The sequence below is a fragment of the Pinus tabuliformis genome, chromosome Q, assembly GCF_031772625.1.
Source record: "Pinus tabuliformis cultivar Carrire ecotype Pingquan chromosome Q, CPIR1, whole genome shotgun sequence".
In the NCBI taxonomy this organism is placed as follows: Eukaryota; Viridiplantae; Streptophyta; class Pinopsida; order Pinales; family Pinaceae; genus Pinus; species Pinus tabuliformis.
Genome location: NC_142296.1, coordinates 113,272,634 through 113,288,771, shown reverse-complemented (window position 1 = coordinate 113,288,771; position 16,138 = coordinate 113,272,634).

Here is a 16,138-nt window from a genome sequence, read left to right as displayed (position 1 = left end):
CTTGTCAAGTTTTGCCTCTTGTTTGTTTTAAGAAACACGTTTGCTTCTTTTTAGAGTAGTCTTTTGAATCTTGCATTAAAAATATAGTTTGCATTAACATAGTTGCACTATAATAATTTTAGTCCTTTTTTGTAGATTTTTAATGTGTGAGCATGTGTTTTGAGAAAAGAAAAATATTTTTTTTCTTTCATAGTTTGTTCGTAGAACCTTGTAGAAATCGCTTTTCATCGAAAGAAAAAAAGTTTCATGTGCATATAGCTAGGTTTTCTATAGATTCATTTTGTGTCCAGAAAACCATAAAGTTGCACTTCCACCTTACCCCTGACTTAAGAAAAAACCATTAAAATCAAGCACCTAATTTAAAATGAACTAGAATTTTTTGATTTTTCATTAATAACATCAACTAGTCTAGGTCATATTAAGGCCTTGGAATAGGCGAGTGGAGAGTTAACTCTCCCATTCCACTCTAAATTCAAAATGTAGAAATTAATTAAAAGAGTGAAATATAGTGTCATGAAGTTGTTTTGGAAAGATCTTCTCTTTTGGGAGTTAAGCACGAGGCCGAGTGAAGATAGGAAAGAGAGATACCCCCTCTCCGACTTGTTGGATCTCGACCAAAGATTGTTCCGCTCGGCTGCCAATATGAAATGGTGAACATATTTTCCTTTCCTAGGGATTGCATTGGTGACTGTGGGGGGGAATACCCATGGTACTTGAGGTAGACGTTGTATCACACTCATTAGTACTTCTGGAGGGTGCCCTTGCCAAGCTTGGGTACTTGCATCGGCAAAGGCTTTTGATTGGAGGTTAGTGTAACTATTTCTGTTACCTTCACTCGTAGGCTTGGGCCATCATTATCCCAAACTATGTTTGGAAGGTCATCTATATCACTTTCTTGTATTTTGGTGTCCAACCCTAATCACCTGGAGCAGAAATACCTGGAAGTAGCTTGATTGATTGTATCTTTAGGGATATTTCAGTGATTTCTCTTTGCTCCTAGATTTCCATAGCATTATAATTTTTGAGTATTTACAAGTTCTCATAATAATTAAAAGTGGTTGATCGCCCAATTCATCAGTCTAGGAGGCTTCGTGGGCTCTCACCTATGAGTGTCAAGCCTTATTCTAGAAGGCGTAGGAGCAATTCTACTGGTGATTTCCATTTAGTAGGAGCAAATGCATCAGAGATTGATCCTCTGCATTAGGTTATAGTTTCATAGGGTAGACCTAGTGCATGTTGTGATTTGGATAGGGATGTTGGTGCACTAAGATGTCTTATTACAAGAAATCTCAATACCTACATTCATTATCAACCCAGGGCAAGTCTTTTTATTTCAAGAGTCTCAGCACTATATATGCATTGAATTCAGATGTCAATCTATGTTGGAATCATTGCAATTTATAATGTCTATTTCTATAAATTCAATCCAAAAACTTCTAAAAGGAATTCATAACACACTTTCAAAGCTACTTAATCTATTCTGCAAGTAACTAAATCAGAATGCAAACAAAAAGAATCACACTTGACAATCTAACTAGTATCTAACATGAAGGAAAGCTATAATAATTGAATAGAAAATAACCATATAAACACCTCATGGAACACAATCACTCTAGCTTTGAAATCTATGATAACATTACCTTAGAATGAACAACAATCTAGAATGAACACAACCAATTCAATAAAGAGCATCACACATATGACATAACCATTTCAATAAAGAGCATCACGCATATATAATCACACAACTAAATCTAGAAGCTTGACTGAACAACAATGCAAATTAGAATCATCAATCCTCATAGTAATCAAAATGATACTAACTTTGCAAACTAATAATAATGAACAGTGAAGAATAAACAAAAATAATTATAACATAGTTGGAGCAGTAAATCTTCTATTGACTAGGCCCAAAGTCTCCAGAAGTCCCCACTATTAGACACTCAGAACACGATGATGAATTAAACGCAGACTTATTCATTAAAATCAATAATAGAGTTACAGCATCACCGAGATGAAAGTATTATATGTCCAAAAAGAAAAGTTAGAATCTGCGAATTCCTAAACTAGCTATTCAGCTTACCTTTTGGCTTTATATAACATTTATAAAAGTAAATAGATAAAAGCGAATCCTTAGGATCAGGGGTTCATGAGGATTTCACAATACTTGATCTGATTTCATCATAAAATAACATTGGTTCTCGTGGGCTTACACCTGCTTCCATGCTCAGGACGTTGTCTCTTTTCCTTTACTGGTTGCAGCTGTCTTGTCGATTGAACAACTATCGTCCAATCTGCATCCCTACATACAAAGATAGTGAAAGTCAGTTTTCAATGCCCACATTTATCTAATTTGTTACTATTCGATTTTACCCAATTTTTGATGTTGTTTCCTCTATTTTGATCCATAAAACGAAGATAAACATGTGACGACAAATGCTAAATTAGGCTATTTATGAGGAGAAATCATACCTTTTCCTCGTCCCAACATACTCCCCAGCTTACTTTATTGCATGTTCTTATGTAATCAGATGGTTAAGGTGTAGTTGAGTTAAGGAATAGGTTGGATATACTTCCTCCTTCCATAGCCTGAAACCGTTTTTCTTTTTAAGCACTGCGAAAGCCTGGTTGACTTGTTGTTATGTCAAGTTATAATAATTGTGGTACCCATCTGGGGGATACCAGATAAGTGGGCTTCTATATTAGCACCCTATCCACTTAGGGCCCATGCTCAAGACCACGTTACTGTATTTATGTAACCGAGTGGAGGAAACTTTAAAATTCCTGAATCCAAATGGTTCTTTGTTCCTGATAGTATTTCTGGAGGCTTCCCATCTCTATCTAGCTGTAGATAAAGCTTCTTCTTTTGTTTCCTGGAAGTACTCCTTCCCGGCCTATATAATGTCTGTGTGCAGTGGTCCTAATTTTTCCACAACACATGTTCGTTTCATAAACTATTTGTTATGGACAACGAGGTGCAAGGGTTTTATAGGCTCTCCCCTTACCCATAAGTCTATGCCATATTCTCATTTTCTAAAAGTATTATGGGCCTTAGCCCATTTGATTTGGTTAGTGGAAAAGGAAAGAAAAGCCTGTAATTGAATATCCCCTATGAAGGGGCAAAGATTTCTATCTAAGTCATCTTCTAAAAAGAAATTATGCATGTACAATTCACATAGGAGGCGACACACCTGTTCATTTTTCTCCTTGAAACACTTAACAAAATCTGGGGTGGTCCTAATTTCTACTGACTTTCCAGCTTTAACAACTTTTACCTTCAATAGGAGATATCTCTCTAGTAAGAACAATGCGTAGTTGGTAGTAGGATCTCGGCATGACAAGGCATTTGAATAAATAGAGTAAATAGTCTCCAATTTCTCTTTAGCTTTCTGCAACTTGACCTATGCTTTTTCAACTTTCCTTTGATAATGCTTATAATTTGAAAAAGTCTCATCCTCTGTGACTGTGAGTGCCTCAAGTTTCTTTCGTAATTCTTGGTGTACTCGTAGGGGCACTACTTCCTCTTTATGTCGAGTCAATTCCTTCTGAGTCTTGACTTGCTCATTCTACAATTTTCTAATGATCGCTTCCCTTACCAAGGGAATTTAGGGAGGCGTCTCCTCTGTTTGGACCTCATCGTCCTGTGTTTCCATTGGGTTAGTCTGAACAACAGCCTCGACCGCTTCTCGAATCATGAAACAATCAGCTTGGGTGTTTTCTTTAGTATAAGTTTGAATGACAACATCAACAGTAGGGAAGTCCGTTTGATTTTCCTGTGGGAAAACAAAAGGATCCTCTGTCTGCATTCCACTATCTTCTAGAATACATGGCTTTGTTTGGTTTTTTTTTTAATAAACGAACAAGGTCTCAGTCTAGGTTCCAACATCTTCCCTAGGGTAATATTTAGTTTGGGTCCCTGTGGTCTCCAATTCTGCTTTCACTTTCTTAACCCTGACTGCTTCCTTCAACCACTATCTTAGCTGCTTAATTATTTTCTTTTGCCTCCTATATTTCTTGAGCATTTTCCTGAGTCTTTCCTTGTATGTCTTGTTTGTTGTGAGGCTTTTGACCGACGGTGGCATGACTGTATTTACTTCAGGTCCCTGTCCAGGTGGAATTGTATCAACATCAGGATGGGTTCTAATGGGACTATGTCCCCTGATGGATTTTCACCTTCCAGGTCTCCATCTCCATGGGCTTCCTTCTCAGGAGACCCCAATGGAATAGTGTCCCCTAAGCAATTATAGTTTTCAAGGTCTACATCAAGGTGGGCCTTGTCCTCCGGGGAATTCATAAAACTGGTGCTCCCTAGTTGACTTTCATGTTCCAGGGTTTTTTGCAAGGTTTTCCTTATCTGGGGGGTCCAGTGGACCAATAGCTTCTACTTGATTTCCTTCCCTAATGATTTCCTCTGCATGCATGTCTGCTTCAAGGGGCTCCTTCGTAGGAAGAACTGGTTCCCTCTGTTCTTCCACATTATCAGTAAATGACAGGGTTTCATCATGACCAGGACTGCCAGTAAGGGAAAACTAGTTGGGGGCATAATTTTGCCCTTCAAAATTCCCAGATTTCTCCCTTCCTTCACCAAATATCCCCATATTTTCTAGCACTCGGGAAACCTCTTCCTCATAGTCCTGCAGAGAGAAATCTTATAGACTTGGAGGGGGCATGTGAGATGGCCTTGCCTCATCTATTTGAACTGGGGTGTGTTTCTGTGACTTTACCCTCATAGAGCATCTTCGCTTTGTTGGGCCCAAGGCCAAAGAGGGATTCTTCCTTTTCTGTGTCCTTTTCAGACCTGTCACTCTTGGCCCTTGTTGTTCAATTGTTGGGTTTTCTATAGGTGGGGCCAGAGTAGGATTCACAAGGTTATCCCAGGTTAGTTGCTGCTGGGCCAGTCCATGAGTGATGATTAGTTTGATCAGCCCATGATGGTTGATGACTGTATGTGGGTCCTTTGCTTTTCTAACCCAATAGGCAACATCATGCAATACAGAATTTAAATAAAATGGCAGGTTAACTGTAATTTTCTGTTTTAAAATGGCTAATAGTTTGAGTTGGCAAGGTTTTACCACGTCCTATTGTCTGTCGAACGTGATGTACCTCTGCACAATGGCTGCTAATTTCTGGCATGGCTGCCTCAAATCTGTAGGGTGAACGCCTTTCCCTTTTCACACCAATTTCTCATTTGGATCCTGAAAGATTGTGACGACTTCCTGCAAAAGAACATGTTTGTCTATCCATCTTGTTCCTTCTGTTGGTAGTCTAGTGACTTCATCTATGATTTCTTCGGAGACTATTATGTTCTTGCCTCTCACCATTGTGTGGCCATTCTGCAAATTCTGCAGAAATTCAAGTGTCACCTCCTCATGAAATCCCTGTAATCTGGTCAAATATTGTAACCAGCTGGTGCGCTCAAGAATTTCCCGAGCCTAGTCTGATACCCTGAGCATTGTGGGTTCATTTCGAATGGCCTTTCCTCCCATGGCTGTTGTTTTTCTGTGGCTGGTTCACTTGCATGCACTTCTCTCACTCTTTCATAGTTTGGAACAACAACAGAGAACGTTAAAGCTTTTGATAGGAGAATGACGTTGTTTTGAGAATTAATATCACAGACAATTAAGTCATTTGTCTTGTCAACAATATTTGACGTAGGATCATAATCAATTCACATGTTGTCCATAATGGTTTCCTTTTTTCCTCCAATCAGAAATGGTTTGATAATTATTACACATACACAATCATCATGCAGTCCTTTAACCAGAAATCAGTTTAATAATCATCACACGACTATCCATAAATTGTCACACATGTTGTTCATATGCATACCATCCCCCCTCCAATCAGAAAAGGGCATCCACGTCCGCCAAGCATGGGAAAAATAAGAGAAAGTGTCATTAAATCATAAATGCAGGCAACCAATCAATAAAAGCGGTGTAGTATATGACAACGACAATCAAAGTAGTACACATCAACAGATTTGAAATGCCCGTAAATTAAAACAGATATTTAAACCATTATGTCAAAATATTTTTACCTTAGGTGGAAAAGTATCAAACGCATGATCGACGGTAAGTATTAATGACTGTCATTAAAGTGATTGGACAAATATGATATAATGGATATAAGATATAAGTTACCATGCATGTTGGATTTTTAGGAATGTTGTTCAAATGGGAAATTTTCCTTTAGAAACGAATCCATGGGTGGTAATAGGATAGAGAGAATTTGGCAGTGTCACATAGTACTTCAATACCACAAGCAGAGCCACTGCTGCCAGCAGGTGTCCATAGCCTTGACAGGGTTTCTTTTTAACCCCACAAATGAGCCAGAGTCCTCCTTTTAGTATTTAGATGATTCTTTCTTTTCTTGCTATAAAGATACCATTATGCTGGCATGGCTACCAGATAATCATAGTGCCATTCACCAAGATATAACAAAGTGATCAGGTTGGCTCGTGATGAGACCCCCTATCATTCTGTCAGTTTTAATTATAAAGAAGGTCATTACCTTAGTTTGGTGGCCAAAATGGAATGTTACCCATTACATCCTTATGATCATGGTAGGTTGGCTCGTACTGAGACCCCCTATCCTCTTTAAGACAATGTTTGTTGCATTTTCATATTTCTATATTTTCATATTTTGATGCTTTTATTGTAAAAAGAGGGAGGCTCATTTACTCCTTAAGAGTCAGGGATGGCGTAAGAAGTAAAAAAAATGCCAATGAAAATTATACTTTTACCCCCATATCATCATATCAAAGGGATTTACCCATTTGAAAGATAAACCAGCATGGTATTAAAATAATAAATCATTTTATGATGTGTCCAAAGGGAAGATATTCAACCAGTCATTATAGAGATGCACCATGTCAGCTTTTGAATAAAGATAACCATCAAAAGGTTTCATAGGTCATAATGGTATTAACATTATTTTTTTTCTTTATCTTAGGCACAAATCCAACCAGATGGTTTTTATTCAAAACATAAAAGAGAAAGAAAATGGAAAAAAGAATGGCCAGTGATAAAATAGCAAAAATAAATCACAATTTATTCATTCTACCAATTTAGACAACAAACACACAAAAAGCAAAATCGGGGTTGTTCAATTGATTGAACAATAATCATTCAATCGATTGAACAACATACACTCAAAAAGTGTTGTTCAATTGATTGAACAACAATCGTTCAATCGATTGAACAACAATACAAAAATGCAAAAAGTTCTATTCAATTGATTGAACAACAATCGTTCAACTGATTGAACAGCAAAATCGTAAAAAGGCAAAAAAATGTTATTCAATTGATTGAACAGCAAAATTGTAAAAACGCAAAAGTGTTGTTCAATTGATTGAATAGAAATCGTCCAACCAATTGAATAACAAATTCGTAAAAATGCAAAAAGTGTTGTTCAATTGATTGAACAACAGAATCATAAAAATGCAAAAAGTGTTGTTCAATTGATTGAAGAGCAATCATTCAATCGATTGAACAACAAACACACAAAAAGAGTTGTTCAATTGATTGAACATCAATCGTTCAATTGATTTAACAACAAACAAAACACAGAAACAAATAAGTGATGTTTAATTGATTGAACATCAATCATTCGATCGATTGAATAGAAATGTGCACACAAAAATAAGTGTTGTTCAATTGATTGAACAAAAATCGTTCAATCAATTGAACAACAATACACACATGGAAAAAAGTGTTGTTCAATTGATTGAACAACAATCTTTCAATCAATTGAACAACAATACACACATGAAAATAAGTGTTGTTCAATTGATTGAACAACACTCGTTTAATCAATTGAACAACAATACACAAATTAAGATAAGTGTTGTTCAATTGATTGAACAACAATCGTTCAATCGATTGAACAACATTTATGAAACACACCCAAAAAAACAAGAGAAATATTTGTATTTACATGGTGATGCCTAACTAGATCGCAATCAACCGTAAAGGAATATATACATTATTTACAACTAAAGAAAGATTCAATTTTACGAGAGCAAAGCTGCTGGGTCATCATTCCTTGCAGCTAAAATTTTCATGGTGGGGTCATCACGTACTTGTTGGCAAAAATGCTCCTTGGTGAGTGGTTTGTGATAAAGACGCACCTGATGTCCATTCACCTTGAAAGAATGGTCAAACCCGTCAATGGTAGTTAAAGTGAGAGTACCATTGTTATGTACTTCTTGAATTTCATAAGGGCCAAGCCACCTTGTTTGTAACTTTCCCGGAAAGTCCTGGAATCTGGAGTCATAGAGGAGTGCCCAATCTCCTTTTTGAAACGTCTTCTTTTTTATAAGACTGTCGTGCCACTTTGCCCTTTGCTACTAAATAATTGCAGTACGTTGTAGAGAAAGTAGTCGAGCCTCGTCCAATTCATTTATTTGTTGAAGTCGCTTGGTTTGGGCTTTTGTTAGATCCAATCCCACTTCCTAAGCCGTTCTTAGAGTCTTTATTTCAAATTCAATAGGAAAAATAAGTTCTTTGCTAAACACAAGTTGGTACGGAGAATATCCAGTAGTATTTTTCCAAATTTTGCGATAGGCCCACAAGGGCTCTGGTAGCCTAGTAGCCTAGTCTTGTTGATGTGTTGAGACTGTCTTGGTCAGAATTTCTTTGATGACCTTATTAGTGCTTTAAACCTGCCCGTTCACCTGCGGGTGATATGGGGAAGTGATTCTATGTGTAATGTGGTGGTTTCTAAGAGTGGATGTAATGTTGTGTCCTACAAATTTCCCTCCCCCATTTGTTATCACTTCCCAAGGTAAACCATACTGCACAAATAGCCCAAAAATGAAATTAATTACAACTTCTTCTGTAGCTCTTGGAAAATCTATTGTTTCTACCCACTTCATCACATAAGCTGTGGCAACTAGTATGTAGGCCTTTTGGTTTGATGGTGGGTGAAATGGACCAAAAAAATCTAGTGACCATCATTCAAAGGGTTCTATCACCAATTGGAGCTGCAAAGGCATTTCATCAGATTGACTAGGTAGGTCCATCCTTTGGTAGCTATCACAAGCCTAGGAATATTTCCTAGGATCTTTAAAAATAGTGGGCCAATACTAGCCCATCTGTAGTATCTTATGCCCTGTCCTACGATTGCGAAGTATCCTCCGCAAGGCTTATCATGGCAAGCCTTCAGGATGTCATAAATCTCATCCTCACAAATGCATCTACATATACACATATCAGACCCTGTGTGAAAAGGGTATCCACTAATCCAAGAAAATTAGGCGTTACGCTGGACAATTTGTTTCCTTTCCCTTGCTATCAAGTGCCTGGGCAGCTTCCCTACTGCCAGATAATTTGCTACATCTGCATACCATGGCATTTTGACTGCTACAACAAACAAATATTCATCTAGAAATTGGTCGTCCACTGCCAATGGATCATTTTCCTTTGGAACTCGAGATAGAAAATCAGCGACTGGGTTTTCCTTCCTGGACGATCCTTAATGGTGATATCAAACTCCTACAAAATCAATAACCAACGAGTCACTTGACCATTGTAATAGGATTGTTGGCTAAGTACCTAATGGCAGAATAATCAATATACATAAAAACTTGATAGCCAGTTTATAATGAATAAATTTTTTTATGGCATAAATGACAACTAAGAATTACTTTTCTGTTATTGTATAATTAAGTTTAGCAGGAGTAAGATTTTTGCTGATATAATATATAGCATAAGGTTTTTTGTCCTCCTCTTGGCCGAGGACAGTGCCTATTGTTGCATCTGATGCGTCCGTGGAGATGTGAAAGGGCAGTTCCCATTTAGGTCCATGTAATATTGGTGCCATCAAAACTAGTTTCTTTAAATCTATAAAATATGTGTCACATTTTTTAGACCATTTAAAGTTAATATTTCTGGTTAAAGCATATAAAGGCACAAAAATTTGTGAAATTTTTTTATCAACCTGTGATAATAGCCTGTATATCCAAGGAAGCTATGTACCTCCATCTAAGTATAGGGTGTAGGTAGTAAAAGAATTACTTGTATCTTTGCTGGATCTACCTGTATCCCTGTTGCAGAAATGTAATGTCCTAGGATTACGCCTTTGGTCATCATCATGTGACACTTGACATTGCTTAAACACAACCTAGTAGCAATGCATCATTCCAAAACCTTCTCTAATGTTTGTAGCGCTTGATCAAAGTCATCCCCATATGGGGTAAATTCATCCATGTAAACTTCAAGCCCTTCATTTATCAGGTTAGCAAAAATGTTGAGTATGGCCCTTTGAAACGTAGCTGGGGCATTGCATAAGCCAAATGGTAATACTCTATAAGCGAATGTACCCCATGGATAGGTGAAGGTTGTTTTGTCTTGGTCTTTAGGGGTGATTTGAATCTGATTGTAGTCATTGAAGCCATCTAGAAAGGAAAAGAACTGCTTCCCTGCCAGAGTATCAAGGACTTGATCAATAAATGGAAGAGGGAAGTGATATTTCTGTGTTGCTTTGTTCAATTCCCGATAATACACATAGATACACCACTTCCCATTTTTCTGAGGGACAACTACCAATGGAGAGACCCATTTTCTATCTGAAATGGGATAAATGAAATTCACATCTAGCAGCTTCTGTAGCTCTTCTTTTCCAATATTCTTGAGATGCGGATTCAATCTCCGTTGAGGTTACTGGATAGGATGAGCATCCTTTTCGGTGTAGATATGATGTGTACATAGCTGTGCGTCTATTCCCTTCATGTCAGGATAGTCCCAGGAAAAATCCCCTTTATATTTTTGTAGGACCTAAATGAGTTTTTGTTGTTGGTCATTGTCCAGGCTATCATTAATGTTTAAAACCTTGCCTGGTTCAATTTCAACAGGTTTGGTGTTATGAACAGTTGTTGTCTAGATATGCTGATCATCAATATCTTTTAAAGGGTCTTCCAAGGCTTCATTATCAAGTATTGATTTTAACATTTGACATTTCACACTGTTCACATTAGTTGACTGATTGATAAAGTTGTTGATAACATCATCTTTAGTCTGATCCTTGAATTCTAGGTATACGGGTGTTTGTTTACATATTTTTACAATGGAAAACTTGGTTTGGCAGGAGGATATAAAGCAAGATTTTTTACAACATCCCCTTTAACAATAGTCATGCTGCGCTCTCAGCAGCCTATGTAAGCATCGACTATTGCCAGCCAAGGTTGGCCCAAAATCAGAGGGTGTCCATCTAATCGACTTTTTGGGTTTATAACAAGAAAATCTACTGAATACTCCCATGAATCAACATAAACCGTAATATCATGTAAAGTCCCCTCTAGCCTTACCATTGAATGATCATCGAGTTCTAGTAGGGTGGTGGTTGGTTCCAGAGCTGTAATACCGAGTCCCTGATAGGTTTCTGTTGTTAAGATGTTAATGGCTGCACCCTAGGTCAACAAGTGTGTTTGGAAAGGACCGGCCATATATTTGAACTGTAATAATGGGATTCCCAGGATATTCATATTTTACCAAATTTCCCCCTCCCAAGAGTAAATTAGATAAGGTCCCCACAACATGAATGGTGGGTGAAGTTTTTGCTTTCCTCACAAGCTTCTTTACACATAGCTCTTTAATCATTTTAGCATAAATAGGAATATCTTGGATGGCCTAGAAGAGAGGAATTTTAATACAAAGACTTTTTAGTTCCCCTACAAGATCAATATCTAGACAAATAATTGGTTTGGGTATTGTTAGCCTTTGGAGGAATGGGGGAGAAGTGACTATGAGTTTCTTAGGATCTTTATGTTGATTTGTATCTTCTCCTTGTTTTATTTTTGTATCATTTACAGTTGATGGTATATGTACAAGTGGGGTTTCCAACTCAATTGATGGTTGGTCTCTATTTTCCCCAGGGGTAATGATACGTCCTAACCTCAATCTAAGTTCATTACATTCTTTTTGTTCAATCTCATAGTCTAAGCTCTCAACAATTTGCACCAGCTGAACCGGTCTGTTATTGGGATTCAGATTTAGTTGAGATGGAAATTGAGGATGCAGAAGAGGATGAGGATTTTGTTGTAATGGATATGGGACTGATAATGCAGGTTGAGGTTGAGGACCTGTCCCCATAGGTGTATTGGATATCCCCAAATTCGCTGCCAATTCGAAGACCAGTTTGGATTTTGAGAAGTAGAGGCAAGCCACTGGGATGGATATGGATTACCTTGCTAAACAAGAGAAAAATGAGAATCTGGCCAGCCATTACTCAGAAAGGACTGAGTCAGCCAAGGTGTCATAGGGAATGGTTGGGATTGCCAATTCGAGTAAGGTGACTGGCCTTGCCATGCTACCCCTGGGTTCTATTGCTGATTAAATGGTGAAGAAGGAAAGAACTGGGATGCGTCTTGTGACATACCTGTAGGTTTGGCCTGCCACTGTCGACGTTGGTTCATTAAGTATACTGGCTCTGTCTCTTCTTCCGCTTCTTTGAAAACTTCTTTTAGCCCAAGAAGTGATGGACATTGTTCAGTGGTGTGATCCTTGGTGCAGATGGCGCATGTCTGGACCATGTCCAATGGACACTCCCGTTGGTTGTGCTTCTTCTGACAACGTGGGCAGAAAATGACCAAATTTTGTTATGCTAAAGCTTGTTTCTGTTTAGCCTGTAGGACGTTCAACTACGTTGTGAGGGTGCCTAGGATGTCCATCTTGAAGTCTTCCAAGAGGTTACCGACTTCCATCCTTGTTATGCCTCTGCTATGTGGTTTGCTTCCTTTGGTCATAGGATCTTAGCTTCCTATCCCTGTGCATTTGCTACCTCACGAACATCTGATACACAAGCAAACAATTTCATCATAATCTTCTTGAGAAATATCTCCTTTCCACATCAAATTTAGAGTTTCTATCCATTCTTCTTTCATTCCCTTAATTAAGATAGCTCTTAGGACTTCCTTTGGTAAAGTGGTTTGAGGGGATCTCTGCAAATTATAGTGAAATTGTTTGACATATTCTTCTAGACTTTCATTATCCTTTGCAGCCATCTTAAAGATTTCATCTTTTAATTCCCTAGTCTTGCAAAAGTCCTAGTATCTTGTGAGAAAATAAGTTTTCATGTCATCCCAAGAGTTAATAGTACGTCTTCCTATGTTAGATAATTAAATATTACAAAGCAATGGAACACATAAAATATTGCAAAAATATAAACACAGAAAACGTATAAAACAAGAGAGACACAGATATACGTGGTTCACCCAGTTTGGGCTACGTCCATGGAGAAACAACCAGACCCTCTTTTTATATTATCCAACAAATTGAAGAGATACAACCTACAACAGATCTGCCCTCTTCGCTCTCAATCTCCTCTCTCTTCCTCACTCAGAATATCGATCTACATAGATGCAATAGAATTCCCTCATATATAGCGAGGGGTTGCCTTCTAGGGTAGAAAAACCCTATATTAAACATAACTTCTATCGTCAGATCTCTGCCTAATGAACAGCCCAGATTGACTACAAAATTACAACATTTTACAAGGAAATTTTACATCTATTCTTAGCTTCGGGGGTGCTTCCCCTGATCCCCCCACCAAGGGGGGCTCCCAAAGGTCACAGCTGCCCTCCCTGGACCCCCCCCCTGCAGCGAATATTTTATGGGCGGCGTTGCCAGCCCATTACGAATTGGGGTCCAATGCCGCAATACCTTTGAATACATAAGATAATCAGGCTCTACACCCAACATCCTAGACCCATGAACCATCTCAAAGCCGCTCCTTTCAGAGTAGAAGGGAACAGTTTTAGTTTTTGAGGATCTGTGGTATAGTCATATCCTCTGCAGAGGACATCGAACTCGAATAAGAAGGCATCTAGATCCTCTATAATCATCCCATGAAAATTTGGGATGCTTTTTAAGGGAATAGTCTTCATCGGGGCATTGGCCACTTGATCGACTATGAGGTATTCCAATGTCAAGGTTTGACCTTGAGGTGGTAGATTTTCCATTTGGTCAAAAATGTGCCAATATCCTTCACGGATTTCACGGGGTGCTATTTGAGTAAGCAGAGGATTCACAATCTGAATTGGTTTTGCAACACTGCCTAGATCTGGGATCACAGGAGATCCTTGTTCAGACAACTGAGGTCCTGCCTTAGTAGTTCCACTGGTTTCTCCCTCTCCTTCTTTTAAGTTGCAAAATTTTCCCTCTTGTCAAGGATCAGAATGTAAATTTGTTGTAACATGAAAAATCTATTTAGATCCTCCAATTTGGCTATGAATCTCAGGGTAGGCCACAGATGGTGAACCCGCTGCCTAAGGGATTATAGTAGGGATTTTTCCAATGACAGTCCAGAATCCTACTGATGCCCGAGACTCTGCTTTTCTTATGATTTTGTCTATAAAATTTGTTCTCCCAAGGTTCACCGATCCCTTGGGTTTTGTGGATTTAGGTGGGGGGTTCTGATCTTTTTCTATCTTTTTATTCCTAGTCATTCATAAAAAAACTATTTCTATTTAACCTCTATGCTTTTGCTGAAAAGTGGGCTGATGAGCAAGCACTTTACTTGCTGGTCACGCAGGTTCTTACCTCTCATTTTTAAAACCCAATTCTCTTATAGCAAGATAAAAGGAAATCACTTTGAAACACTCTCCTTGGCAACGACGGCCAAAATGTTGGTGCACTAAGATGTCTTATTACAAGAAATCTCAATACCTACATTCATTATCAACCCAGGGCAAGTCTTTTTATTTCAAGAGTGTCAGCACTATATATGTAGTGAATTCAGAGGTCAATCTATGTTGGAATCGTTGCAATTTCTAATGTCTATTTCTCTAAATTCAATCCAAACACTTCTGAAAAGAATTCATAACACACTTTCAAAGCTACTTAATCTATTCTGTAAGCAACTGAATCAGAATGCAAATAGAAAGAATCACAATTGACAATCTAACTAATATTTAACATGAAAGAAAGCTATGATAATTCAACAACAAATAACCATATAAACACCTCATGGAATGCAATCACTCTAGCTTTGAAATCTATGATAACATTACCTTAGAATGAACAACAATCTGGAATGATCACAACCAATTTAATGAAGAGCATCATGCATATGACATAACCATTTCAATGAAGAGCATCACACATATATAATCACACAGCTAAATCTAGAATCTTCACTGAACAACGACGCAAATCAGAATCATCAATCCTCACAGTAATCAGAATGATACTAACTTTGTAAACTAATAATAATGAATAATGAAGAATAAATAGAAATAATTATAACATAGTTGGAGCAGTAGATCTTCTATTGACTGGGCCCAAAGTCTCTAGAAGTCCCCGCTGTTAGATACTCAGAATACGATTATGAATTAAACACAGTCTTCTTCATTAAAATCAATAATAGAGTTACAACATCGTTGGGATGAAAGTATTATATGTCCAAAAAGTATAGTTACAGTCTGTGAATTCCTAAACTAGTTGTTCAGCTCGCATTTCAGCTTTATATAACATTTAGAAAAGTAAATAGATAAAAGTGAATCCTTAGGATCAGGGGATCATGAGGATTTCACAATACTCGATCTGATTTCATCATAAAATAGCATTGGTCCTCCTGGTCTTCTGCTTTCTTCCATGCTCAGGATGTTGTCTCTTTTCCTTTACTGGTTGTTGTTGTCCTATTGATTGAACAACTATCGTCCAATCTGCATCCTTGCATACAAATATAGTGAAAGTCATTTTTATTTTCCTAGATTTATCTAATTCATTACTATTTGATTTTACCCAACATCTTCTATTGTTTCCTCTATTTTGATCCATAAAACGAAGATAAACATGTGATGACAAATGTTAAATTTGGCTATTTACGAGGAGAAATCATACCTTTTCCTCGTCCCAACAAGGGATACCCCTCTCCTTTCTAGGGTCCTCTTCCAGTCGGAAGATGAAGTTGAGGTTGAAGAGATTCCTGAGTCACCTATGACTCCTTCTTCACCTCTTCCTCCTAATTATCCAAATATTCTTTTGTATGTTGGGACCCCGACTCATAGGCCAGAAAGCCCTGGTTTTTATTTTCCTTTTCCTTTGATGGCCACTGCTGGGAGCACGAATCCAGCTGAGTGCTAGTAGCAAGCATACTCCTCTTTTAGTTCAAGGAGGAGGTAATATTGCTATATCTACTA